This window comes from Heteronotia binoei, chromosome 16 (assembly GCF_032191835.1).
Source record: "Heteronotia binoei isolate CCM8104 ecotype False Entrance Well chromosome 16, APGP_CSIRO_Hbin_v1, whole genome shotgun sequence".
Lineage (NCBI taxonomy): Eukaryota > Metazoa > Chordata > Lepidosauria > Squamata > Gekkonidae > Heteronotia > Heteronotia binoei.
In genome coordinates, this window is record NC_083238.1 from 27,191,098 (window position 1) to 27,217,903 (window position 26,806).

Consider the following 26,806-nt stretch of genomic DNA (forward strand, 5'->3'; position numbering starts at 1 on the left):
TACAGAGGGTAGTAGGAGTGGAAAAATCAGCATTAGTAATGAGACAGAAAACCTAGATCTTGATTCAGTCCTGGAGGATGCATTGTCTTGAGCTTCTTTATCAGTTGCAATTCAGCAGTCTCTCTAATCTCCCATTTGAAATTCCTTTGTAAGAGAACTGCTACTCTTAGGTCAGCAAATGAATGTCCTGGAAGGTTAATCTGCCCCTCCACTGTTTTTTTTTAATGTTGTGGTTCCTAATGTCAGACTTATGTTCATTTATTTTTTGTCATAGGGAATGGCCTGCCTGTCCAGTGTAGAGGGTGGAAATGCATTGCTGATGAATGATGGCATAAATCACTTTAGAAGGCAAGCAGGAATATGAACCTGAGATTGTATGACTGATGTTGCTGGGACCACTGATGGTGTTGCTGGGGTCTATATGAGAGCAAAATCGGCATATTGGTCTGTTGCATGCCTTGGTAACAGATTCTCAAGCTATTTACTTCCTCCTAGGGGACGGGAGTGATCAACTTTCCCTGGATCTCGCTAAGTTTCTATATGTTACTGACCTTGACAGGAAGAAACTTAATGTCGCTTGTATTTGAATGAAGCTGCGATCTGAGTGTACAATGCTGTCTTTAGTTATATGTTGCTTATATCAGAAAATTTTAACTTTAACATTATTTTGATGGCTGTACACAGTTATTAGATAGTTATGTCGCGTTTTAGCTCGGTGTTGTGCTGTACTGTTGTTGTTGTGTTGTTGTTGTTGATTGGCCTAGAGCCGCAATAAACTGACTGACTGACTGACTGATTGGTAACAGATTCCATATCATTGTTGAGTAGTTTATCATTATGGATGAGAAGTTGTTTCAGGTTAGCAGGCTGTCTGTAAGCAAGAAAAGGTCGACCTCCTAATGCCTGTGTGAGGGAAGTGTCACTATCCAGCACAAGTTGCACAATTGCAAAGGAGGAGCTGGGTCAGAGTAATTGTTTTTTTTAATTTCCAGTTTATGTCTTTTTGATAAGATGGCCCTCAAGAAGAAGCGAGCGCTACTGAAAACACTAGTGAAGGTAACACAGAGACTGCATGCATTGCCACCTACAGGCAGACCTGAGTTCTGCAGCATGCTTTTCTTGTACTGGGCAAAGGTGGACAGTGTGAGAATTTTATGTTCTTTTCTGTCTCCAGGTTCCAGATCTAATTATATAGTCACCCTGGCAGCCCAGCAACAGCGGTGCTGAGCTTCTAATAATAATGCAGGATGGCTATTTATATGTCTTGTTTTGTGCCCACGCAGTAATTTCCATGTTATGTCATAACTTGTCACACTTTTTCATTAAGCAAAAAAAGAGTATGCTCCTGCCACATTAAGCATTTTAAGTTCCTCTGGTTTTAATGGGAGAGGCTTGAACTTGTGAATGGTGGTGTATCAATAAGGCTGAGATGCCATTTGAAACAACATGGGTGGCTTACTGTTTTAACAGGACTCACTCCTGAACCACTTTTGATAAAGTTCCTCATCAAAGGCTCCTTAGAAAGCTTGAGAGTCATGGAGTAAAAGGACAGGTCCTCTTGTGGATCAAAAACTGGCTGAGTAATAGGAAGCAGAGAGTGAGTATAAATGGGCAGTCTTCGCAGTGGAGGACGGTAAGCAGTGGGGTGCCGCAGGGCTCCGTACTGGGTCCCATGCTTTTTAACTTGTTCATAAATGATTTAGAGTTGGGAGTGAGCAGTGAAGTGGCCAAGTTTGCGGATGACACTAAATTGTTCAGGGCGGTGAGAACCAGAGAGGATTGTGAGGAACTCCAAAGGGATCTGTTGAGGCTGGGTGAGTGGGCGTCAACGTGGCAGATGCGGTTCAATGTGGCCAAGTGCAAAGTAATGCACATTGGGGCCAAGAATCCCAGCTACAAATACAAGTTGATGGGGTGTGAACTGGCAGAGACTGACCAAGAGAGAGATCTTGGGGTCGTGGTAGATAACTCACTGAAAATGTCAAGACAGTGTGCGTTTGCAATATTAGGAAGGGAATTGAAAACAAATCAGCCAGTATCATAATGCCCCTGTATAAATCGATGGTGCGGTCTCATTTGGAGTACTGTGTGCAGTTCTGGTCGCCGCACCTCAAAAAGGATATTATAGCATTGGAGAAAGTCCAGAGAAGGACAACTAGAATGATTAAAGGGCTGGAGCACTTTCCCTATGAAGAAAGGTTGAAACGCTTGGGACTCTTTAGCTTGGAGAAACGTCGACTGCGGGGTGACATGATAGAGGTTTACAAGATAATGCATGGGATGGAGAAAGTAGAGAAAGAAGTCCTTTTCTCCCTTTCTCACAATACAAGAACTCGTGGGCATTCGATGAAATTGCTGAGCAGACAGATTAAAACGGATAAAAGGAAGTACTTCTTCACCCAAAGGGTGATTAACATGTGGAATTCACTGCCACAGGAGGTGGTGGCGGCCACAAGTATAGCCACCTTCAAGAAGGGTTTAGATAAAAATATGGAGCACAGGTCCATCAGTGGCTATTAGCCACAGTGTATGTGTGTATATAAAATTTTTTGCCACTGTGTGACACAGAGTGTTGGACTTGATGGGCCGTTGGCCTGATCCAACATGGCTTCTCTTATGTTCTTACTTTCTGAGGCTTGTTTGCAAAATGTCTCCACAATGCTTTTCCTCTATGCAACACAAAACACGGGAACATCACAACGCTGAACAAATTGATAGTATGTCGCATTACTGGCTTGCAACAGTATTTCTTGGCCATTTTGGACAGTATGCAGAGGCAAACAAACAACAAAAAAGTCCTGGCTCTACTCGACCCTTCTGGAATTCTGACCACTCCACTACCTCAGGGTATTCTGCCACTCCTGTCCCTTCTTTGGGCTCTGGGTGGGTGGGACAGCCTCCTAACCTTACTCTGGTGTCACTAGGAACCTGCCACAGGACTTCCCAGGAGCCTTTGGGGCTCTTCTGGAGAGTTGGCAGCTGGCCATTTTATCACTTTTCTTCTCCCTAAGGATTCCCTAATCCACTCCTAGTGTTTCCAAGTGGTTGAGGGAGCTGTGTGGTACAGAGGGACTTCATTCCTTTAACATCAAAGCATTTTATTTAAAATCACATACAGGCATATCAGAAGTGTATGGAAGAAATAAATAATGTGAACAAAAATGCTTCATCTCTCTCCCTACTCTAAACTCATGCCCTATCTAGGTGGTACGCAGGGCAGGTACATTACTTCATTATTCTGGGGTAAATTGGTCAAACATATCCTCCCAAAATGGCCCCAGAGCAGGTTATACCTGCCTCTGCCTCTTGGAAGCTTCAGCCAATCGGCCAACTGGCTTCCTGCCCAAAAACTCAATAATATAAACAGCAGTTCTAGCCCAGGAACTGGTTCTTTCTCCTGCAGCATTCTGGGGCAGATCTCATAATTTTGATGGATTTTTTGTCCTCTCTTGGAGTTGCCCTCAGATTACTCGTTGGAAACAGGAGGGGAGGGATTAGGAGGAAACTAGGCCAACTACCCCACCCTCCCCAGCATCTACCCACAAATTTCCTAGCCTGGAATACCAAGCCCTAATTCCATTTGCGGTATCATTTGTCTGCATCTAACTTCCATCTTTGTTTGCAGTTCAAAAAAAAATTGGCACTGAGTTTCTCTTCTTATTTCTACTGCAAAAATACTAACCACAGCATTCTTGTCATTTTGTATATAGAGAGTTCTGTGGTGAAGAAAGCAAAAAAAGCCACAATCCAAATGGTTTAGAATAGCCCAGTCATGTCTTTAATTGGTCACTAGATGTCACCCCACAATCATGTCAGATTGCACACTGTGTGTGTCATGTTCTCTTTGACTAGAAGCTGTATTCGGTATTACATTTTGAGGAGAGATTGGTATAAAAGCAGTTCTGTTCAGTACAAGATGATGTTTTGTGGGTGATGTTACATGGAGCAATGTATCTTACTGTTTGTTCCTGACATCCAGATTTTACAAACAGCACCAGTAAACCAGAACTCATATATATCTGATCAGCATTTTTTATTATATCTTATTTACTTATTTAGCATCTAGTCCAAGATAGTCTAATCTTGTCAGATCTCAAAAGCTAAACAGGGTTGGCCCTGATCAGTTTTTGGATGGGAGACCACCAAAGAATACCAGGGTTAGTATGCAAAAGCAGGCAATGGCAAACCATTTAGGCCATCTCTTGCTTTGAAAACCATACAAAGTCACCATAAATCAGCTGCAAGTAGATGGCATTTCCTACCACCACAGTAGCACCTTACAGACCAACGAGATTTTCAGGGTATAAGCTTTTGGAGAAACCTTAAACCCCCGAAGTCTTATTGTTCTCTGAGATGCTACTGGACTTGATTCCAGCTCAGCTACCGCAGACCAACATGGCTACCCTCTGAAATGATTAGATCTTTATATCCCACTTTTCCCGCCATGGGGACTCAAAGCAACTTACAGCATTTGTCGCTCCCTCTCCCCCATTTTAACTTTGCAACTACTTCTGTGGTAGACTAGGTTGAGGGTGCTTGGCACAGGGTCACGCAGAAGGCTTCCAAAGTGCAGATTTGAACCTGGGTCTCCCAGATCCTAGTCCATTACTCTGACCACTACACCACACTGGATGTTGACGGTATGTTCTTAAACTGTTTTGTTTTGTTTATTGGCTGATACTTTAATACAAGCCACTGTCAAGCCACTGGACTTAACAGGGGGTAAAAGATAGAGAAAGCATATTTTACAGCCTGCCATTCTTCCATGACAGTTCACGGAAGGTCTCCCATTCCAAGCCAAGCCAATACACCATTCTATGTAGCTTCAGAAGAGCTGCCTTCTAACTCACTTGGAATAGTCCAGCTGTTTTTGCAGATCGTGGATATGATCCAGCCAAGATTAAGTACATTGCAGTCCCATTCATTTAAATGGCCATTAAGTGTACAAGTCTCTATCATCCAGGGTGTCATTGGTGGGGCTTGGAAGTCCTTGCCTATGGTTGGCTCATGTCCAATTTTTTTGAAGCATCATGAAGCAGGATGGAAGTTTAGTCCATGGCATCAGTGAAGGCTGTCAAACATACAGGTGCCAGGTGAGTTCACACAAACAGATTGGAGATATTCTGTATAGAACAATATACAGTAGCTAGATCAGAATAGTTAGCCTGCAATATATCTAGACATATTGTTCCTTAATAGTTGAACTTCGTTTCCCAAACATCACAGTACAGCCCTGAGTTTGGGAGAGCAAGTTTGGTGTAGTGGTTAAGTGTGTGGACTCTTATCTGGGAGAACCAGGTTTGATTCCCCACTCCTCCACTTGCACTTGCTAGCATGGCCTTGGGTCAGCCATAGCTCTGGCAGAGGTTGTCCTTGAAAGGGCAGCTGCTGTGAGAGCCCTCTCCAGCCCCACCCACCTCACAGGGTGTTTGTTGTGGGGGAGGAAGGTAAAGGAGATTGTGAGCCGCTCTGAGACTCTTCGGAGTGGAGGGCGGGATATAAATCCAACATCTTCTTCTTCTTCTGAGTATACCTCCCCTGGGGGTAAACCCCATTGAACAGATACTGAGTAGTCCTATAAGAGACTGATAACCCTCCTCCAAACTAGGCTTTTTACAGGGCATTTCACACTAAGGCTGCTAATTTCCAAACGTGTGCCTGGAGTTGTCGTGGAATTACAACTGATCTCCAAAGCACAGGGATCAGTTCCCTTGGAGAAAATGGCAGCTTTGTAGGGACGACTCTATGGCATCGTATCTCTGCTGATCATCCTCCCCAGGCTCCGCCTCCAAACATCCAGGAATTTCCCAATCTGGAACTTCACATTTGGCCACTAATTATAATGCCAGATGCCATAGTAGACAAAATGGCAATCAATGAGCCCGTGGCCAGCAACCCCCCCCCCCCCTACACACACAGATTTTGAAAGCTGTTGGGAAGGACACCAGTTATATTGGAGCTACAGCATAGCTTTTCTCCTTGATTGTGTGGATTTAAATTACCCCCACTGAAAAACGTTTTTCCTGACTGGGCAAAACAGCAGTTTTGGAAGGGTGATTTAATCAACTAACTGGTGCAAGAAAAGGGGTTATATACCCCCTCTCCCTTAACACTGTGGTCCTGATTCGGTTCAGGGGCAGCTATGACTGCTTTTAACATATTAAAAAAAATTCAGGAGCTCTTAGCCTCTAGTATTGTTGGTATAGTAAGAATAGAAACAATAAGAAGTGTATGGTTATGGTCATAAATACAACTCTCCACTTTCCATTTAATCCCTCCCCATCTTAGACATACAGACTTCCTCCTCCACCACCTCCCGATCTTCTTTGGTTATTCCGCGTAGTGATTTTACTGCTTCACAACTAGATTTAATTTTTTGAAAAAGAAAAGTGTCATGAAAAGACCTTCCGGCCTTGGCCTTTTCTTGAATCCTGAGCCCTAAATCAGACTCTGTGGCCAAGGATGTGTAAATCCTTAAAAGAAGAAGAAGATATTGGATTTATATCCCGCCCTCCCCTCCGAAGAGTCTCAGAGTGGCTCACAATCTCCTTTACCTTCCTCCCCCACAACAGACACCCTGTGAGGTGGGTGGGGCTGAGAGGACTCTCACAGCAGCTGCCCTTTCAAGGACAACCTCTGTCAGAGCTATGGCTGACCCAAGGCCATGCTAGTGGGTGCAAGTGGAGGAGTGGGGAATCAAACCCGGTTCTCCCAGATAAGAGTCCGCACACTTAACCACTACACCAAACTGGCTCTTAGGAGGTAGGCAGGGCCCCTTTAAGATCCAGGTTGCTAGGCAAAGTGTCTTTAACTCCCTTCACCTGCAGAGATGTTGACTGGGCCTATGTGGAATTGATAAAGTGTTACACCTGGACTTAATTGCTGTGACAGCTAGTAATCTAATGGAGCTGTCAAAATCTAAGATCTGTCAAGTCATCTGGTAATTAGATCACGGTTCCCATTGGTAGTCCGGAATACCAATGGAGGCCAGGGATCCTATAGCAAGGTATCATTGGAAGGTTTGAGTGCGGAGGGGTGTGGAATGGAATAGGTTTGTTGCTACACCATTCCCTTTGGCCATTCTCCAAAGATGACAAAGTGCTGTCGGATGAAGAGATAAGGCTATCGTCCCACATGGTAAATTTCTGCCTGTCCAATTACTGTTCAGTTAGTTATTTATATAATGCTTTTAAATGATTGTTTTAAACCCTTGACTACTTTTTGTTATTTAATAAAAAGCCTTAACCTTTTTCTAGTGCTATTTTTGTGTGCTGTGCATTAGAGTTCTTTAGGAATTCAGTGACCTTTGACCACGGCTACATTCTGTCCCAACCAGCTTTGGGTGCGGTTGCAGCCTCTAACTGATCTTCCTTGCAGGGTTGCTGGTTTTAACTCTAGTGTAGCAAGGTGGGGTTTCTCCTTTCTCCCTCCTGGGTGTTAGCTGTAAAGGAATGGTGGCAGACTACCAAAGGCTGTGTGTTACACCAGCCTGTGTTTTCCTAAATAGCTTCCTGACTGGGCTGGGTGTTGAAGGCTGAGGGCAGAGTAGCTAGGAAATAGTTAAGAACCCCTTCCGTGACTTCCCAGCACAGAGGTGCCTAAATCTTAAAGGCAACCCTGTTAGTGTGAATAAATAAAGGGGGGTGCTGGGGTGAGTCATGACAAAATTCCCTTTCATTTTTCAGACTCCAGACATCAGGCTAGACTCAGAAATGAGTCAGATTTTGAATCCATGTGCTCAGAGCTGCAAAAGGCCCAGAAATGTACAAATGCTACTTACATCTTGCCAATATATGACATTTCAATTATGCCCTTAGAGTCTAGGCTCACTTAGAGCGATAGTGTGCCTATCGGCCATTCCCCTTGCATGTCCTTTTCTGTCATCCTCTGAGCTTGTCACTGTACGTCAGCGTGAGACTGTAACTGTAGCCCAAATCATATTCTTGCCTTCTTGTTGGCTGTATTGCATATATTCAATGTGATGACTCCAGAATAGCTGACACTGCCTTTATTCAAGGCAGGAAGGAAGGAGATTTACCAAGGTAATTACAGAACTGCTTGTTTCAGTTCACTGGCAAGTTAAGACCCTGGGACACATAGGAAAACTTTGCGATGTCAGGTAAAATAACAAGCTGGATATAAGGTAACATAAGAGTGCCAGGCTAATCTGATACCATGTTTGTTCAGCAGACAAAGAAAAGTTGTCTACACCGCAAGCATAGTTACACCTTTCTAATGGACTTAGAAGGGTGAAACTTTATTTAGAACTACACTGCTACTCTACTCAGGGCTTTTGTTGTTGTTCTGGAAAAAGAGGTCCCAGAACTCTCAAGAAGGAAATGAAGGAGCAATATATGGGTGCCCCTCATGAACTTTTAAACATTATTTGAGAATTGTTTCCACAAAGAGGTTCTGGAACTCTGTTCCACCACATTCACCCAGAAAAAAAGCCCTGACACGGATGTAGTATTGTATATAGAGTAAAATTTAGAGTGTCAGACGAGGACCTGGGAGACCCAGGTTTGAACCTCCATTCTGCCATGGAAGGTTGCTGGGTGACCTTTGGCCAGCCACATGCTCTTCTCCTAACCTACCTCACAGGCCTGTTGTGAAAGTAAACCAGAGGGCAGAGAATAAAGTGAGGTATAAAGATCTAAATAAATAAATACATAAAATTAAAAGTGTTAATCAAATTATATACAATTTAGGGTTTACTGGCCCAATTTGTAAAATCTGGATGGTCAAAATGAACTGAAAGAGACATCGCTGAGGACAAAATGAAGGCTGTTCCATTGTAGGTCGCCGATGTAAAGTCCTTTGGGTCCCTATTGAGGAGAAAGGTGGAGTGTAAATGAAGTCAACAAATAAATAAAAGCATTTGGATGTGCCACAATAGAAATTAGCAGATGCTGGAAATACATTGTATCACTCTCTATAGTTAAAGACTGATTAAAAGGGGGGAATATGATAATTTTAGTTACAAGGCCAATGTGCAGGTTAAAGGCAAGAACAAGTGGGCTTAACTAGGATTCTTGTTGCCAGACGCAGGGAAGGGAACATTTATTGATTTCCTTCATTTATACCTCAGTTTTCTCCTCCATGAGGATCTAAAGAGCCTTTCGGCATTTTCTGCTTCTCCCTTTCACCCTCACGATCATCCTGACTGAGGGAATGTGACTGGCACAAGCTTTCATGGCAGAGTAGGGACTTGAACCCAGGTCTCCTGGATCCCAGTCAGGCATTCTAAACAACTACAACACACTGATAGTAGGTACGCAACCATGTCCTTTTGCAGTAAAATCTTCTCAGTACTCTTCACGGCTTCCTCACACGTAGCACTTAATGATAACCAGTCCTAGGGGTTACAGAGGCACGAATGTTTAACAGTCTCCCTACTTGATGCAGCCATTTCCCTCAGCCACTGTCAGAACTGAAGTTTCCAGGCTCTGGGATGAGTCACTGAGAGCCAGGATGGACAGGGATCTGGATCATGGCCAGCGCATAGGAGTAAGGCAGGTAGGCAGCCACCCAGGGCAGCCCCTGACCTCCCCCCCATGTGTTGGGGGAGGAAGGTCAAGCCGTGGGTGGCGAGGGGGTTCTTGCCTGGGGTGGCAAAACCCCTAGTGCCGGCCCTGATCTGGATTCAGATCAGATTGGGGTTGCCAGGTCCAACTCTGGAAATACCTGGGGACTTTGGGGGTGGAGCCAGGAGACTTTTCCATGCCATTAAAAAAATACAGCAGTGCAATTCCCCTGAATAGTCTTCATTTCCTCATCTTTTTTACCTTCAAAGGCTTCCCCAGCAGCTGCATTTCCACTAAATGAAATTTGTCGTATCTCCACAAATCCCTTGCCATGACTTTATTAAGGGACAATCACACACTCACAAAACAGTCAAAATAAACACAGTTCACAAGCTCACACTTTGGGATCTCACTAGAGCAGTTTACTCACAGGAGTTGATGAATGTAACAGTCTGCTGTATTTCAACCAGCTTCTTCAGACTGGAAAGTGAAAGCAAGGAACAAAGCTGTCTAAGGGGTGGAGTTTCCCTCCATTCCATGATCAGGTTCCAGTTTACTTTTTACTATTTATTTCACTATGCAAATGACTTCTAAAAATGCAAACAAGCAGAAGAATTGTGCTCTCTTCCTTTCTCACAGCTTCACACACTGACCAGAAAGAGCCACATGGCTTTGCTTGCTTGCCCCGCCCCATCCAGCTTTCCTCCTACTGAGAATTAGGCACATACACCTTCCAAAGCACAAGCAGTTTCCAAGCTTTTTCTAAACCTGCTGAGATTTAAAGGCATATGATGGCTGTTGGGGCGGGGCTTCCCCCTGCTGTCCAATTGGAGACTGCAAAGCCAGGGGATTCCCCCACCCAGGCCTGCGGACTGGAAAGCCTAGATCAGATTCTTACTTTGCCATAAATAGGGATAGGAAAAGGGATGTTAAAATCTGCTTCAATCAAGATGGCCGCAGCATGGAAACACCTCAAAACTGCATCCAGCATATGGTGTCTTGTTCATGTGCTGTTCAGTGGTAGTGCACCCAAGATATTTCTTTGAATTAAGGTCGGGGGCGGGGGGGGGGGGGAGGCGATAAGCCGTTTTGATAATAGCTGGGGACTTTTTTCGGTTGTATATGGGAGAGGAGAAAAGAGATTTTGTCAGGAACACAAGGTTCCTGTGGGGCCAGGGAGATGTGCTGACTGTGCTACAGGTATCTTTCCACAGCGCATCTGCTCTGCTGGTAGCTACCGGCAGTCTTGTTTGCATTAGCTGCTATGTGGAGGAGAAAGACCTTGATAATCATGCACTGAAATCCTGTGTGAGCTGAGACGGGCTTGGGTGCCTTTCAGCTGACTGTGTCTGTGATTCATTGATGTTAATCCCTGCAGCCTTGAAAATGTCACCTAAGATTTAAAATTCTGTTTCTGACTCTCTTCCCCATGCCTATTTTTTTCAAGGTCTTAATAGAACCAAGAGGATACATGAGTAGATGGGTTTGTTGGAGCAGGATCCACATTGCCAGGTATTTGTGGAGTTGTGCATAAGAGCCTGTGCTTTGGACCTATGCAGCTCTGATTCTGTGGCTGGGTTCTGAGTAGCCATTTATATCAGGCACAGAATTCCACACTGCTTCTTAAAACTTAAATGACTATGGTCATCCAAGTGCAAAATAAGCTGCATCAATTTGTGAAGAGTATCAGATGCATAAATTGCTATTTTCTTCTTTTTTAATGCTAATTTTTATTTGTGCTAACCAAAAACGAAAAAGAAACTATATACACACACACACGGCTTTTTTTTGAGCAGGAATGCACAGGAACGCCGTTCCGGCTGGCTTTGTATCAGGGGCTTAATATGCAAATGAGGTCCTGCTGGGCTTTTTCTACAAAAAAACCCCTGTGCAAAACAATGGTGACATTAGGGGGTGTGACCTAATATGCAAATAAGTTCCTGCTGGGCTTTTTCTACAAAAAAAGCCCTGTATACACTACATCACCACATTTACACATGCACAATCATCTATCATGAACAAAAACAAAAGCACGGATGAAGAAATAGACCATCACTTATAATCATCTATTATAACTGACTACTTTTTCTATCATTGTCAAACAGAGCTTGCTTTATTGCATAGATATTATATATATATTATATATAAATTTTCACTTTTAAAAAATATCTATATCCTATCTTTTCATCCTTACTTCATATCTAACATTTCATCCTTTCAAACATGCATTACCTAATTCTGTCTCTTCATCAGCTATCTTCTTCTTTAGTATACATGGAAGGAGGCAGACAGGAAAAGTTAGGAACATGGCAATCCTATGCAGATGTACTCCAGTCAAGGCCTGTGGATTTCAATGGGCTTTGAATGGAGTAACTCTGTATGGGACTGCAGTGTATTTCTGTGTATTTTAAGGAGAAGGTGACCTATTATCTATATGCACCCTTCACAACTGATATAATAAGTATGTATTTTATATTTGGTTCAAAATGTAGCATAAAGAAACTACCTAAAGGGTGCTTCATTGTGGGACCCATCAAACTGAGAACCTGCTTTAGCATAATTGTCTGAGGATTTTCTATATCAAATCAATGAATTCAAGGCCAAACCAGAACGGAGCAAGAGCAGACCCATAGCCAGAGGGTCCTGGGAGGGACACGGCTCCTCCATTCAACCCCTCTTAATGCTCTGTGGCCCCTCCGTTGGGCGAGACCCTATGTAGGGCCCCTCCATTGGAGGACCTCTAGAACCCACGGGAAAGGGTGGGCTCCATAAGGCTTCCTGGAAGCCCCCCCCCAAAGGCGACACGGGCGCGCAGTCCCACCAAGGCAAGCCCTTTCCTCTCTGTCGGGCTGGGCCATCCCTCTGCCTGCAGCAGTGGCAGGGCCTTCCCCTCGCAGCATCCCTTCCTCTGCTTATGGGCTGCAGCAGCCCCTTGCCTCTGCCTTCCCTTTCTCCCTCAAATCGCAGTCCTTGGCATGGTGGCACAGGTGAGGAGGAGGTGCACCTGGCTGGGTTGGGCAGCATGAATGCTGGGGGGGGGGGGGGCTCCCGCTCAGCCCTGGCCAAGCTACCTGGTGGCAGCAGAGGTGCTGGAAAAGCCAGGCAGTTTCAGCCAGGATGGAGCAGCGATCAAAGGCAGCACTTCCCCAAGCAGGAGAATGAGAGAGGCATCACTGAATTAAAGATAGACGAGGTGGGGCTACTACAAAGTGCTTCCCACCTCTCTCTCTCGCCTCTCCCCATCCCTGCTGGCAGTGGTGCAACAAGGGCTTCCTCCTCCCCATCCTGCACATTGGACCTTATCTAAGGCAGCTTCATTCATGGAGGACCTCCTGCCTGAAGTCCCCTCTCAAATGCAGATCAGGAGGACTCATTTGAATGGGAGCTGAGCTGCAGTTCTTCCCGGTGGGGCAAGGGGTGGGGTGGGGAGGTGGAATGGCTGTGTGTGCTTGCACGAAACACACAAAACAAGATCCTGGGCAAGTGGTGCCCCTTCCCCCCACTTTGGTGGCCCCCTCACCTGAACTTTTATCTCTTGGGCCCCTCCATCCAAGATTTTCGGGCTACGGCCCTGAGCAAGAGTGCAGTATAGGCTTGCCAATCTCCAGGTCCCAGTGGGGGTTCTCCCGCTTTTCCAGTCTCCTTCTCACCCCCAGTCAGCTGGTCAGTGGGGGGAAGCCCCACCCCCAAAGCCACCATGTGATTCTTTCCCCTCTGGAGGCTCCAGTCTCTGATTGGAAAGGCTTCCTTTTGGGATGGGCTGCCTGTGTTACTTGGAAGAAGTTGGCAGCAACTCGTGAGTAGAGAGGCCAATCCCTCGCTTCAGAGTCACCAGAAACAGCGGGGGGAGGGGGAGAGGGAGGGAAATGTCTGCTGAGCACTTCATTATTCCCTATGTGGAGATCGATTCTTATAGGGTATAATGGGGAATTGATCTGGAGGTTTCAGGGGCTCTGGGGGAGCTGTTCTTTGAGGTAGAGGCACCAAATTTTCATTATAGCATCTAGTGCCTCTCCCCAACATACCCCCCAAGTTTCAAAACGATTGGACCAGGGGGTCCAATCTCTATGAGTCCCAAAAGAAGGTGCCCGTATCCTTCATTATTTCCTATGGAAGGAAGACATTTTAAATGGTGTGCTGTCCCTTTAAATGTGATGGCCAGAACTCCTTTCAATTATGCTTGTCACAACCTTGTTCCTGGCTCCACCCCCAAAGTCTCCTGGTTCCACCCCCAGAGTCCCCAGATATTTCTTGAATTGGACTTGGCAACCCTGGTGCAGGAGCACCTTAAAGATTTACAAAATTTGTAGCAGGGACCCTGCTGCAGGATATGAGCATTTGTAAATCACTGCTAAGAGTAATGACTCATGAAAGCTCATACCCTGCCACAGATTTTGTCAGTCTTTAAGGTTCTACTGCGCCCTTCCTGTTTTCTACAGCTATTAGGGTTGGTGGGAGCAGGGGAATCTCTGCTTTCCCAGGCTCTTGCCTGCCACTGGCCAACAGGAGAAACCCTGTCCCCAACTGACTTTTGGGGGGCTACTTCTGGTTTTGGGCCTACGTCTGGTTGGGGACAACACTCTGTTTCTGGGCAAAACTCTATGGTTTGAAACCAAATTTACCATAAAGTTTTGTCCCAAAACCAGAGTGATCTCCGACTGGATGTCAGGAGACCCCGGCTGGCCAAGTAAGTCGACCTGGCAACCCTATCTGCTACAGACAGTCTAAATCTGATTGGGAATGTATTACTTCTATCCCATAAAAAGTCTGCCGTGAAAATGTCATGATGCGACGTCACTCCAGAGTCAGAAATGACTGGTGCTTGCACAGGGGACTACCTTTACCTTTCTACCACTTTGCTTAGCGGAATTTGAAACCCTCCTCCGACTGAAGTGGAAGAGCTGCTTCCATTGGAGGAAGTTTCCTGAGGTTGGATGAAGGTTTCAGACTTCACTGAGCAGAGTCACAGGATTCAGGTCCATGTGTGGGACAGATTTCAGTTCAGTAGCACCTTAGAGACCAACAAGATTTTTGGAGTAGGATCTTCCAAGAGTCAAAACTCCTTTTGTAAGATACAAGTAGGAATGGAGATCCCCGAGTCCTTATCTCAGTCTGAAGGTGGGAGGAGTAGTGCAAAGAAAGGAATCAGGATGCAAAAAAGTACAGCGCAAAATATGATTAGCTTGATTATAGCGTAGGCGAAATGCTTAGGGCAGAAAATTAACATCTGTAGAGAGATAAGAATCCTATGACCCTAGTAGGCCCCAGGTAGTACGTTGTTCTGAATCTGTGAATGGACTAAAGTTCAGCAATCTGAGGTTGACTTGTAACCTCCCCTTGAAGCTTCTCTGATGACTGCAATGGAAAATCTGAAACAGGTCTATACATGGTGTGGTCACTCTGACAAGCCTAGCACTCTGCTCCCTCAGCCTGGACGGTATGATAGAGGAGGAGGAGGAGGAGGAGAGAGCAGATTTATACTCTGCCCTTCTTTCTGAATCAAAGTCTCAGAGAAGCTTACAATCTCCACTGTGGTGGGGCTGAGAGAGCTCTCACAGCTGCTGCCCTTTCAAGGACAACTATGAGAGCTATGGCTGACCAAAGGCCATTCCAGCAGCTGCAAGTGGAGGAGTAGGGATTCAAACCCAGCTCTCCCAGGTAAGAGTCCCTGCACTTAAGCACTACACCAAACTGGCTCTCCAAACCGACTCTAGAGACACCACTACCCAACACCTTCAGCGGAGAGGTTATGTTGTACTCATCATGGATGCCCTGAAGACATCACCACAACTACAGAGGCAGCTAATTTGGAAAGCAGATTGGGATAGACAGGTAAGAAACCTGTCTATATGTGGAGGACCCACATAAGAAACCTGTCTATCCCAAACCTGTCTATATGTGGAGGACCCATCATCTATAACACAGCCCTGCCCTGAAAAATGATATGGATATTGCAAGAGCTTTTCACAAAATGTACATACATGCTTAGCTGGGTATGTACAGTGCAGTTCTCCCCATAGTCATCACACAATTATCTACATGGAATAAATGGATGTTTCAGCTTCTGGAGTTATTTGGCTGCTCCGCCTCTCCGGTCTACATGAAAGCACCTATCGCTTCAAGTCAGGACTATCAATCAAAGTTTTCTATAGTAAGAGAAGGAAGGCACAGGTTAAAGCTTTTAATGTGTGTGGCTTTAAAATATAGTGTTCTGCTAGGGTTGCCAACCCCCAGTTTGGGACCGAAGATCCCCCAGTTTGGAGGCCCAGCCCTTCCCCCCCACTTCATGGTTATCAGAAAACGGGGGCAGGGGAAAAGGAAATGTCTGCTGGGCACTCCATTATACCCTATGGAGACCAGTTCCTATAGGTTATAATGGAAAATTGATCCAAGGGTATCTGGGGCTCTGGGGGGATGTTTTTTGAGGTTGAGGCACCGAATTTTCAGCAGGACATCTGGCACCACTCCTCAAAACACCCCCCCTCCCAAGTTTCAAAAAATTGGACCAGAGGTCCAATTCTATGAGCCCCAAAAGAAAGTGCTTTTATCCTTCATTATTTCCTGTGCGGTCCCCTTAAATGTGATAGCCAGAACTCCCTTTGAAGTTTAGTTGTGCTTTTCACACCCTTGCTCCTGGCTCCACCCCCAAAGTCCCCAATTTTTTTTTAGTCTGACCTGGCAACCCTATATTCAGCTTGCTATATCGACGGGGGGAAAACAACTGTTGACATGTTCCTTCTGTTAGTAACTATTAGATAAAAAAAAAAACCCGAACAAACCCTAGTTACTAAAAAGCAGCACACTTCTCTTAATCTTAATTTCTTAATCTTTTCTTAAAGAGAGCAAGTTTGGTGTAGTGGTTAAGAGTGGCAGACCCAAATCTGGGAAAACTGAGTTTGAATTCCCCACTCCTCAACATGCAGCTGCTGCTGTGACCTTGAGTTAGTCACAAGTTCTCTCAGAGCTGTTCTGCTCAACAGCAGTTTTTCGAGAGCTCTCTCAGCCCCAGCTACCTCACAGGGTATCTGTTGTGGGGAGGGGAAGGGAAAGAAGATTGTAAGATGCTCTAAGACTCTTGAGTGAAGGACAAGGTATAAATCTAATTTCTTCTCTTTATCTGAGCAAAATATGATGAGACCTAGTGTTGCAGAGTGGTTAGAGTTCTGCACTCAGATCTGAGAGACCCAGGCTCCAATCCCCACTCTGCCATGAAAGCTCACTGGAGCTGGGTCACCTTAAGATAGTCACCGTCTCTTAGCCCAGCCTATCTCACAGGGTTGTTGCTGTGAGGAGAAAATGGATGAGGGGAAAAATTCTGTAAATTGCTTTGGGTCCTCTTGGGAATAAAAAGCAGGATATCAAAACCCAAGTAGATAAAATCACTCCTTTTTGAGCATCTCTTGGGGACGGAACTGACTGCCGCAAAGCTGAGCCAGTTTGGTGTAGTGGTTAAGTGCGCAGACTCTTATCTGGGAGAAGCAAGTTTGATTCCCCACTCCTCCGCTTGCACCTGCTGGAATGGCCTTGGGTCAACCATAGCTATCGCAGGAGTTGTCCTTGAAAGAACAGCTGCTGTAAGAGCCCTCTCAGCCCCACCCACTTCACAGGGTGTCTGTTGTGGGGGGAGAAGAAATAAGAGATTGTAAGCGGCTCGGAGTCTGATTCAGAGAGAAGGGCGGAGTATAAATCTGCAGTCTTCTTCTTCTGAGAAAATTAACTCCTCTGGCCTGTGGGGGAGGGGGGGGCTTTATGCTGCTTTCTGGTCGTGATTGATTTATGAATCTTCAAGCGGACTTCTGATATTTCTAGTCCACAGTGTGCCACAAGCACATGATTACCTCCTGTCCGCATTTGAATTGTTTCAAAGAGGAACAAAAGCCTGTGCATACAGGATCATTTCACCTGTTATGATTATAACTTAACATCTCATTAGGGACTATTCACAGGGCTGGAATCACAAAGCAGGAACAGCCTTCCTATTTCTGGGTAGCATCGTACAGCATTTTCTCTGTGTTTTGCATAGTTGATTTCTCTCCCCCCCCCCCACCCCACACACCTCCATTTTAAATTTTCATTTTGTTTGCCCAGAACTGGATGCAGGGAGGAGGGGGAAGAGGGAGAACGCTCATTCCAGAGGATGCCAGGATGTCTCCTCTCTGATTGGCTGACCACAGCTCAATGGCTGGCGGAAGCAGCAGCAAAGCTTTTAGTCTGTCTTGATGGAGCTGAAAGAGCAGAATCCAGATCACAGGTAACGGTGGGGGCTGAGGGGGAGAGGGGGAGGCGAGAGGCCTTTGTTTGATTGCTACAGGTCTTGGAATATTGTCTGTGGGCTAAAAATACTTGTTTAGACTTGTGTCATCTGTAGTCTTTCTTGTGTTGGAGTGTTTCTCCCCCCCCCCCCCCACCTCATCTATATCTCTCTTCCAGTAAGAAATCCATAAACAGTAAAATCTGAAGCACACGTAAATCTCTCTGGCAACTTTCTCAGGCAAACGCTGAATAGCTGGTCTTAAGCAAAGATGGAACCATTAAGGCATGCAGATAATGAGGTGCCTGATAGCAAAGCTTTTTGCTCAACCAGAGAGAGGGCAGTCTCAGTGAAAAGACAAGGTTGGGAAATCAAAGGAGGTTTTGGCCTAGGGAAGAAAGAGGCATCAGCTAGTTCAGCTTTCGGTCTAAGGGTGTGAGTTTTATTTAGGCTGTTAACTCACAGTGCATTCAAAACAGAGTTAGATCCTTACAAGCCCGTTAACACCCTTCTGGGTGTAACTCTGCTCAGGACTGTTAGAAACGTATATTTCTGTAGAACGATTTCACAGTGGTTTCAATGTATTTTGGAGCACTGTGAGCTACCACATATCTCTTGGTTTACAGGACAGACAAAATATAATCCTTTTGGAGTTCAGTCCTTTGAAGAATTACTTTGGTCTAAGTTCACTGCTGTTAGTGGGCCTAGACTGGAGGAACTGCACAGGATTGTACCATAGTGTTGCCAGGTCTGTGTTGAAAAATACCTGGAGACTTTGGGGGTGGAGCTGGGGGAGGGGAGGGTTTGGGGTGGGGAGGGGAGGGGCCTCAGCAGGGTGCAGTGCCATAGAGTCCACCCTTCAAAGCAGCCATTTTCTCCAGGGGAGCTGATCTCTGCCAGCTGGAGATCAATTGTAAAAGCGAGATCTCCGGGCCCCACCTGGAGGCTGGCAACCCTAGACACCCTATTCAAAATGAGCCTTTGAGTATCCAGTGTACAGTCTAGTGACATGGATCACTATGGATTTGAAATGTCACAGATATGCCAGTGGCTTATGCTGACAGTAAATTTATGTGCATGCTTCAGTCTGTCAGTGTAACACTGGTTGTACTCCTTTGCAAAGATTACCATGAACAGTAGTACACAATGCTGCATCTTTAACTGTGTTATTCTGCAGCTATTACGGCGATCAGGTCAAATGCTGGCCTAGATAGCTTCTCTAGGGAGAACTGCCAACTCTTCATATTTTTTTTTCCTGCTGGCAGTGCTCCAGGGAGAATTTGTCATGTAAGAAACAAATACAGAGTACCAAATTTGTAAGCAGGTTGCCTGCAAACGTGACATCTTCGCTGTAATGGATTGGTTATTAAAAGTTGTTGGCAAAACATTAATGCATCCTGTTTTGCTTTTAGAGAAACAGGTGTTTAAGTTAATTGTAAAATAGAAAAAGGTGAAGTTGGGTGTCTGTGTAATGGCAGTCAGTATTGAAATCTGTGCTTTTCTCAGCTAACATTTTTCATGGGAAACTGTAACCTGTCATAGAAAGGAGCACTGTGCTGGATGGATGCGTTCTTTAAGTATAACTACATAAAATGCTGAGAAACAGCAAAGGCCATATACAAGATGAATACACAATATGTTGGCATGGTGTATCATCATCATCTCACATTCTAATAGCTACCCACGGCCCCCACCTGCTGATAGCTAAATCTGCAGATCGGGGCCACATGGAGGCTAAAGAGATTTTTCTGCACTCTTGGGGAACTCTCCAGGTTTGCAGAAAAATCCTAAATGTTTAAATTTCCCCCCAAATAAAGAAAAACCTTTAAAAATGTTGCCTGAACAGACAACCCACTTACTTTTTTCTGCAGTGGCAATTTTTTTTTTTTACAGCTGGCCACAGCGACAGTGCAGACTGGGAGCTGTTCTGGATTTGGCAGCATTGGAGCCCAGTGGCGGGTGCAGGGAGTTACTTAGGACACAGTTGCAGCTTCAGCTGCTTGGGGCCCAGCTGCCATGGCAGCATTCAGGAGGAGATGCTCTGGGCTTGGCCATGGTTTCTTGGAGCTGCCTGGACTCAGCCACAGTGCAGGCAGACCCCATGAGCCACTCGGGGCTCACCACAAGCCGCTCCAGGCTCACAGCAGCTCACAGGCATTGCTGCTGTGGTCAGGCTTCAATGTGAGCACAAGCTCATCAATGGGAAGAGATGGGAGTTTTGTGGAATCCCCCTTGAATATTCTAATAGCCAAGTCAGCCAAACCTGAGGATACTTACATCCAGACACTGGACCAATGAATGGACAGGATAGGTCTTTTTATAAACCAGAAAAAAAACTGAAATCTACAAACAAAAGACATTAAGGCAGTCAAAAACCCCCAAATGGTAAAAAGAGTGCCTGTAGTTTTAAGAAACTAATTCCCACAACAGGCTTTGTTTCTTTCAGTAAAAGGCAAGGGGAGTATTCTTTCCAGGGATATTTTGGCCTTTGAGGGAGGGTCATTTCTGGCAGTAACTTGCTACCACCCAACTTGCATGACATGTAGGCCTGGCTGCATGAATGTCTATGTGGTGTTGTGGTTAGACTTTCAGACTAGGACCTAGAATTGCCATTGTGCTGTGGAAACTCACGGTGTGACCATGGGCCAGTTACAGATTCTTAGCTTAATTTACCTCAGACAGGGGAAATGGCCATTGAGAGCCCCTGGATATCTCCTGGTGGACTGATGGCCTCCCACCCACACCTGGGCCCATCCCACTCAACCATCACACAAGATGGCAGAGACAGCACCCAGCCGTGGAAAGAGAACAACTTTAAATGCATTCTCCAAGCTACCACTGGCTTGGCTTGGATAAGCGATTTAGAGATACTTAAAGAGGCAAATGCCTTCTCCAAGCTGGCTGATGGGGGGTGGGATGGGCTTTGAGAGAGCCACACAATGGGCGTTTTCGCACTGACCTTACGCCGGAGCGACGTCCCTCTTCACCACGCAGCGTCTGCGCGGATTTCGCACTAATTGCTCCGCAGAACCCGGAAGAGCCGCAAAGTCCCACGGCTTTTGCGTCACAAATGTAAACCACCAAAAACCAGTTTACATTTGCGACGCAAAAGCCGCGGGACTTTGCGGCTCTTCCGGGTTCTGCGGAGCAATTAGTGCGAAATCCGCACAGACGCTGCGCGGTGAAGAGGGACGTCGCTCCGGCGTAAGGTCAGTGCGAAAACGCCCAATATGTGTGAAAGAGCCACATGTGGCTCCTGAGACACAGTTTGGCCACCTCTGTACTGGACCAATGGAGTGCAGCAATTCATATGAAGGAGGATCTTTCACTTGGATTTATTTCCCATAGATCAGTACCAACTAGACAGTGCTATCTTCACCCAAAGGTCTCAGTTAAAAGAGTTTCTGTCTGAGAGCAAAGTAGTACCAGGAATATTGTTGGATGTCACAGCAGACAGTAGTAGAAAAAGGCGGACCGGTAGTCTGACTAATCGTAAGTGCATAAATGCTAACATGTCAGAGATCATATACATTATGCATGAGAACATGCCAGCAGGGTGGATCTTTTTCATTCAAGCCTTAGACTTCATTAGGTTGCCAACTCTGAGTAGGGAAATTCCTGAAAATTTTGGGGGATGGAGCCCGGGACCGGGTGAGGTTTGGGAAGAAAGAGGAGGGAAGTCAGTAGGGTATAATGCCCCAGCGTCCACCCCCAAAGCAGCCATTTTCTCCAGGGGAACTGGCCTCTGTTATCTGAAGATCAGTTGTAATTCCAGGAGATCCCCAGACCCCACCTGGAAGATGGCAAACCTAGGCGCTACTTATTATGTAAAATGTTGTTCTGTACAGATACTGTGCCCGTTTTTAACTCAATATTATCCCATTAGTCTAAGTAAACATTGTATTATCTTGCATCTTAATGCGCATTCTTTGATTCCTCCCAGTGTTTTACAGACATGTCTCTAAAGAGAGTCATACCATTGAGTATTTCCTATGTTGCATGGTGTGCACACGCCCAACTCCTAAACCTGAGAACTTTGGGTAGAGATAATAGCTTGGTTGGTCCTGATCTGTGGGACAAACAGGAGTATCCTAGCACCAGAGTCTACAACCTATGGTATTAAAGCCAAATGTGGCTCAGTACAAAACCAAAAATGACTCTTTTAAAAAAAAGAAATTTAAATCTTTACATTAAGGTCTACTGGAGGGATAGGTGGGATGCTGGAATAGTCAGTGGGTGGAGGGAATGACAAAGAGTTTTATAAACTCAGGAGCTTCTTAGAGATATACTTTAAGAAAGGGTGATAAAGGTGAACTGTTGCCAGTAATCTAGGTGGGAGCCACATGCAAATTTGTGTTGGTGCACTGAAACAATCATACAGGTTGTCCTGTGTATGCTTAAGACCTCGTGAGGTTTCTTAGTAAAGTTCTCACAACCACTGTTGGGATGGCAGAAACTTTATAAACTGATAATGAACCCGTCAATGATCAGCAATGTTAAATTGTCTGTTTCCCCTTATGCAAAAAGACTTTCACCAGCTACCTTTAGGTTGATCTCTTGCTCTGAATGTTGCAAATAGTGTGGCTCTTTAGACCTGAGTTCGATCCCCGGTGGAAGCTGGGTTTTCAGGTAGCTGGTTCAAGATTGACTCAGCCTTCCATCCTTCCAAGGTCGGTAGAATGAGTACCCAGCTTGCTGGGGGGAAAGCGTAGATGACGGGAAGGCAATGGCAAACCACCCCGTAAAAAGTCTGCCATGAAAACATTGTGAAAGCAACGTCACCCCAGAGTCGGAAACGACTGGTGCTTGCGCAGGGGACCTTTCCTTTTCCTTAGTTACAGGTGTTTGCTGACTCCTGTCCTAAGGCCTGTTGTTACATTGCTTTGGTATAATCCTTATCTAGGTGCTACCCCTCTTCATTCTCCTTTGGGGAGTCGGTGACACAGCAGAAAGCAGCTCCTTAAATCTTATGCAAAAAAATGAGACAGGTCAACACAGGAGACTTCTACATGCCGTATGGCTTTAGCATGACAGAGAAGTTCAGATACAAAATCTAAAGGGGCTGCCTTAATATGCTGCATGAATAATAATCAGTTCTGAATGACAGAAAACCTCGAAGTATGTGGTCTTATGGAAGGAAAGGTCTTTTCCAGGACTGCTATTGCAGTAGGGACTTTTAACTACTGAGGAAGGACTTTAAGCCTCAAACCTGGAGTCTTGTGAATATGAAGCTGCCACTTCCTCTCTCAGCAACAACATCTGCTGAGCTTAGAAAAGTATTTTTATTAGAAATACATTGCAAATCTCTGGGACCTTTCCCCCTCTCTAAGCATTGTCCCAGAGAGACTTTTTGCCATTTGCTTAATGCTATCTTAATGTTTACAAGCGCTGTCCAAGCCTTTTGCTCTTTTGTTGTCTTCCATAGTGTCCAATAAAAGAGGGAAGGCTGTTCTGTACTGCAAAGAAAGTCTGTACCAAAACCTCCCGCAAGCTTTATGCAGAAAGAATCATATATTTGGACAGAGAAAGGTTTTCTAAAATTCCCCAATTGGACTCTGGGTATTGACTCCAAATTTGACTCTGGACCCTAACAGAGCTGCATGTACTCTTAATTTTTTAAAATATACATATGAAAAATTGTACCTGGGTAATCCAAATTTTAGCAGAGAAAGCTGGAACCTATATTGATTATGCAAAGCTTGTGTATTTACATATCCAGTAATGTTCACTTTTTTAGTTTGTCATAGGAAGGGCCAAAGCTCTGCTTCCAATTCCAACTAGCCAATTAAGACCCACTTCTGATTTCTAAAATTTTATCAATTGCTTTCAAGCTTATCTGGAAGAAATCATAAGGATTAGGTTTATGTAGGTTAAAAAAAAAAAAGGACAAATGATTCTGTGCCTAGGCAGAAGTTTTAGATAGTCTGTGCAGATTTGCCATCAAGAAGCTACCTACAAGGATGAATAAATGCTTCAAATCATGGTATCAGACTACATTCAAACCCTAGCCTGAAACCAGTTCAGAGAGGGTTTTTTGTTGTTGCTGTTGTTTGATTCTTATTGTTCTTTTTTGAACCAGAACTGAACCTTAACATTTCTTCGTGGTCTTGAACTTAAATCTGTTGGAAGTACCTGGTGTGATGTCCCTGTGCCTCAGATCTCCAGAAGCAAGTGACCACAGAGTATGCGGGACAGTCAGGCACACACTAATCTCCTTCCTGTTTACTCTCTGTTGCCACAGTCTCCCTTTGAGATGCAGATGAGCACTCCTAGGGAAGAGCAACTTCCTTCCTCTTCTCTTGCTCTCTCCTTCCTTCCACTCACACAAGATGGGTCTGTAGGATGCTCCTCTCTGCATTCCCCATCTGCCAGGTAGATAGTATAGGATGTTTCTCGATCTCTTACCTTGCACTCAGACATGTATTTCTAGAATAAAGTGGGTATTGTTTTGTTTCATCTTGAAACAGTGGCTTTGTGTAACTTTGCAACCACATGGTCTGTTCTGATCAATACAAGCACCTCTGCGTTAAAGCCTCATGAATTCTTCTAACTAAAGAAGAATCTGGACCACCAGAACCAGTACCTTTCCCTGCAAAATCAGTACTAAACCCAGCTTAAGTCAGGTTTAAATAGGGCTGCCAAGCCTTTGGTGAAGGTGGGGGATCCCCTGTCCCCAGGTCTTGTTGCCTGTTGCCTCTGGGAGTGGAAGCAGGAAAAAAATATATAAAAATAAGGCTTCATCTACTTACAGGAAGTTCTTAACATAGAGTTCCTACCAATTCCCAGAGCTACCCAGAAGTGGGAAAAGGTAGCTCTAGGAATCATCAGGAACTCTATGGTAAGAACTTCCTGTAAGTAGATGAGGCAACCCAAAGTTTAAGAAGAAAAAAACTTGGCACCTGAAATTGCTGTTGTTTGACTGCATGATCAGTCCAGCACAGGCCTGTAGTTGGGAAATTTTCAGTGGGGGGCACTGAGGAAAGTGTTAGGGCCCCCCAAAAGCCCCAGATGTGTCTTTGTGGGGGGAGGGAAGCCATTTCTCAGCCCACACTCTCTAGCTGCCTTCTTTAGTGGTGAGGCTCATGGATCCTCCTTCTCCTCCTTCTCTTTCTCCTCCTTGTGCAGAATTGATTTTGCTACTCAGCCGCTGCTCTTTTCTAAGCCCACAGAAAAGCAGGGTGGACGAGGCCCCCTTTGGTAGTTGAAATGTGTCTCACAGCAGATTGTAGGAGATGGGAACGGCAGCAGGTCTCCTCTGTGCTTGGCCTAGGAAAGGCTCCGTGGCACTCAGACTGGCCAGGCACTTCTGTGAATTGACACATACTCCCAGATAGCCAGCCAGTGGGGCTGTTGGCAGGCAGGGAAGTTGCCCTGCCCTGGAAGGGCTGGAGGATGTGGATGCTGCCAGGGTTGCTCATGCCTTGAGCAAGCTGCACTTGGGGAAGGGGTGGGGACAGGGGAGCTCTCCAGGCTGCCCTGAGAGCAGTGGGATGCCACTGAATGGGAAGTCAGGGCTGAATTTGGGGGGCCTTGGCAGTAAGTCAGAAAGCCAGGCCCCAAGAGGCCCCTCTGTAGCTGTGGGCCTGGTCCAGTAATTGTTTATATCTGTGAAAGCTCCAGTATTCACATAGAACTCCTCCGTTTGCAGATCTTTTCTGTTCATTTGATTGCATGCCGTGGGATGTCCACATAAATCTTCTTCCACTGAAATAAAGAAGTCAAAGGCCACAATCACACACACTGAATAATGCACTTTTAGTGTGCTTTCCAGCTCAATTTTATTGTGTGAACTGGCGAAATCCAGTTGGAAAGTGCACTGAAAGTAGATTGAGAGTGCATTATTTAGCGTGTGTGATCATAGCCAAAGTCACTTACTTTTAGTTTCAAGTACATTAATAATGTTGTCCTGACAATTCAATTTATGTGCGGTACCGCTATTCATTCATTAGCTAGCTTTTCTTATTTTACATGCTACCTCCAACAACCACAGGAAAAGGTACCCATGCTAGATTTTGCTTTACTCTGCCCCTGTGGTTAGATTATGGCATGGCGAGCGATAATCTGCCAGCGTATTATCTCTACATGCACGATCACCGGTATTTCCTTCAACATTCACTTTGTTTACTTCATTTACACCCTTCCCATTCTCTCCACTGGGGACCCGAATCCGTTTACATTGTACTCTGCTCCATTTTCTCCTTACAACATTTCCTCTTCAAAAAGGAATGGCCCAAATGTGATAAGGTAACACCCCAATTTATACAAAGCTTAGCGGGGAAATGATGAGTGGAGAAGTAAGAAGTGCTTCAGCTAGAATGCATCTCTTCACAGGTAACCTGAAAAATGACCAGAGGGTGGGGGAATTGAAATTGTAAATCTGCCTTTCTGCATGGCCCTCAGTTTATTTAAAGTGTGATACAAGTGTATTTGAACCTACATTTCTGTCTCTCACATACGCACTCAAAAGTTCAAAGAATAAGAGGAAGAGTGAAAAGGTTCAAAAGCACTTAACTTGTGCATGCAAAATCTGAATTCTTCGTGTATAGCAGGATAGTGAAATCTGTTTCACTCCATAGCTTGAAATACACCCTTTAAAAAATCCTGGAGACCACATGTTGTATGCAGACTAAACTGGCAGTTTCCACTGATTGCCCCTTCCCTTCACAGACCTCCCTCATGGCATTCCTGTTAGGATTTACAGCACATCAGGTAATGTGAAGGCGAAGTTTTCTTTGTTCATTGTTTGGTGTGAGGATGCTAATTTGCATCTCTTTTTCAGTTGTGAGCCAGCCGCTTCCCTTCTTCTGTTTTATGCTGTACCACGCAGTCCATTAGTTATCACTCCGTAAAATAGTTCCCCGGTAACGTTTAAAAGTTTTTGTTTTACGCAGAATATTGGGTGATTTGTATAATATGCTTCTAAGAATATAAGAATTATCTAACAAGTCCTCAGGGATTCTCTATCAACCTGGAGCAGCATTTTGGGGAGATCTGTAGGGTGCAGTGGAAGGGTAGACACAGTAAAGTTCAA

At 45.1% G+C, this 26,806-nt stretch overlaps 1 protein-coding gene across 1 annotated transcript in view; it reads left to right on the top strand.

Annotated features, from left to right (window-relative positions):
- The first annotated feature begins 7,014 nt into the window (after positions 1-7,014).
- CSRNP3 (cysteine and serine rich nuclear protein 3) overlaps positions 7,015-26,806 on the top strand; it is a 150,503-nt gene continuing 130,711 nt past the window's right edge. The window contains exons 1-3 of the mRNA XM_060257261.1: positions 7,015-7,137; positions 10,972-11,036; positions 17,613-17,775. The gene's annotated coding sequence lies outside the window, so the exon portion shown is untranslated. The remainder of the gene's footprint in view (positions 7,138-10,971; positions 11,037-17,612; positions 17,776-26,806) is intronic.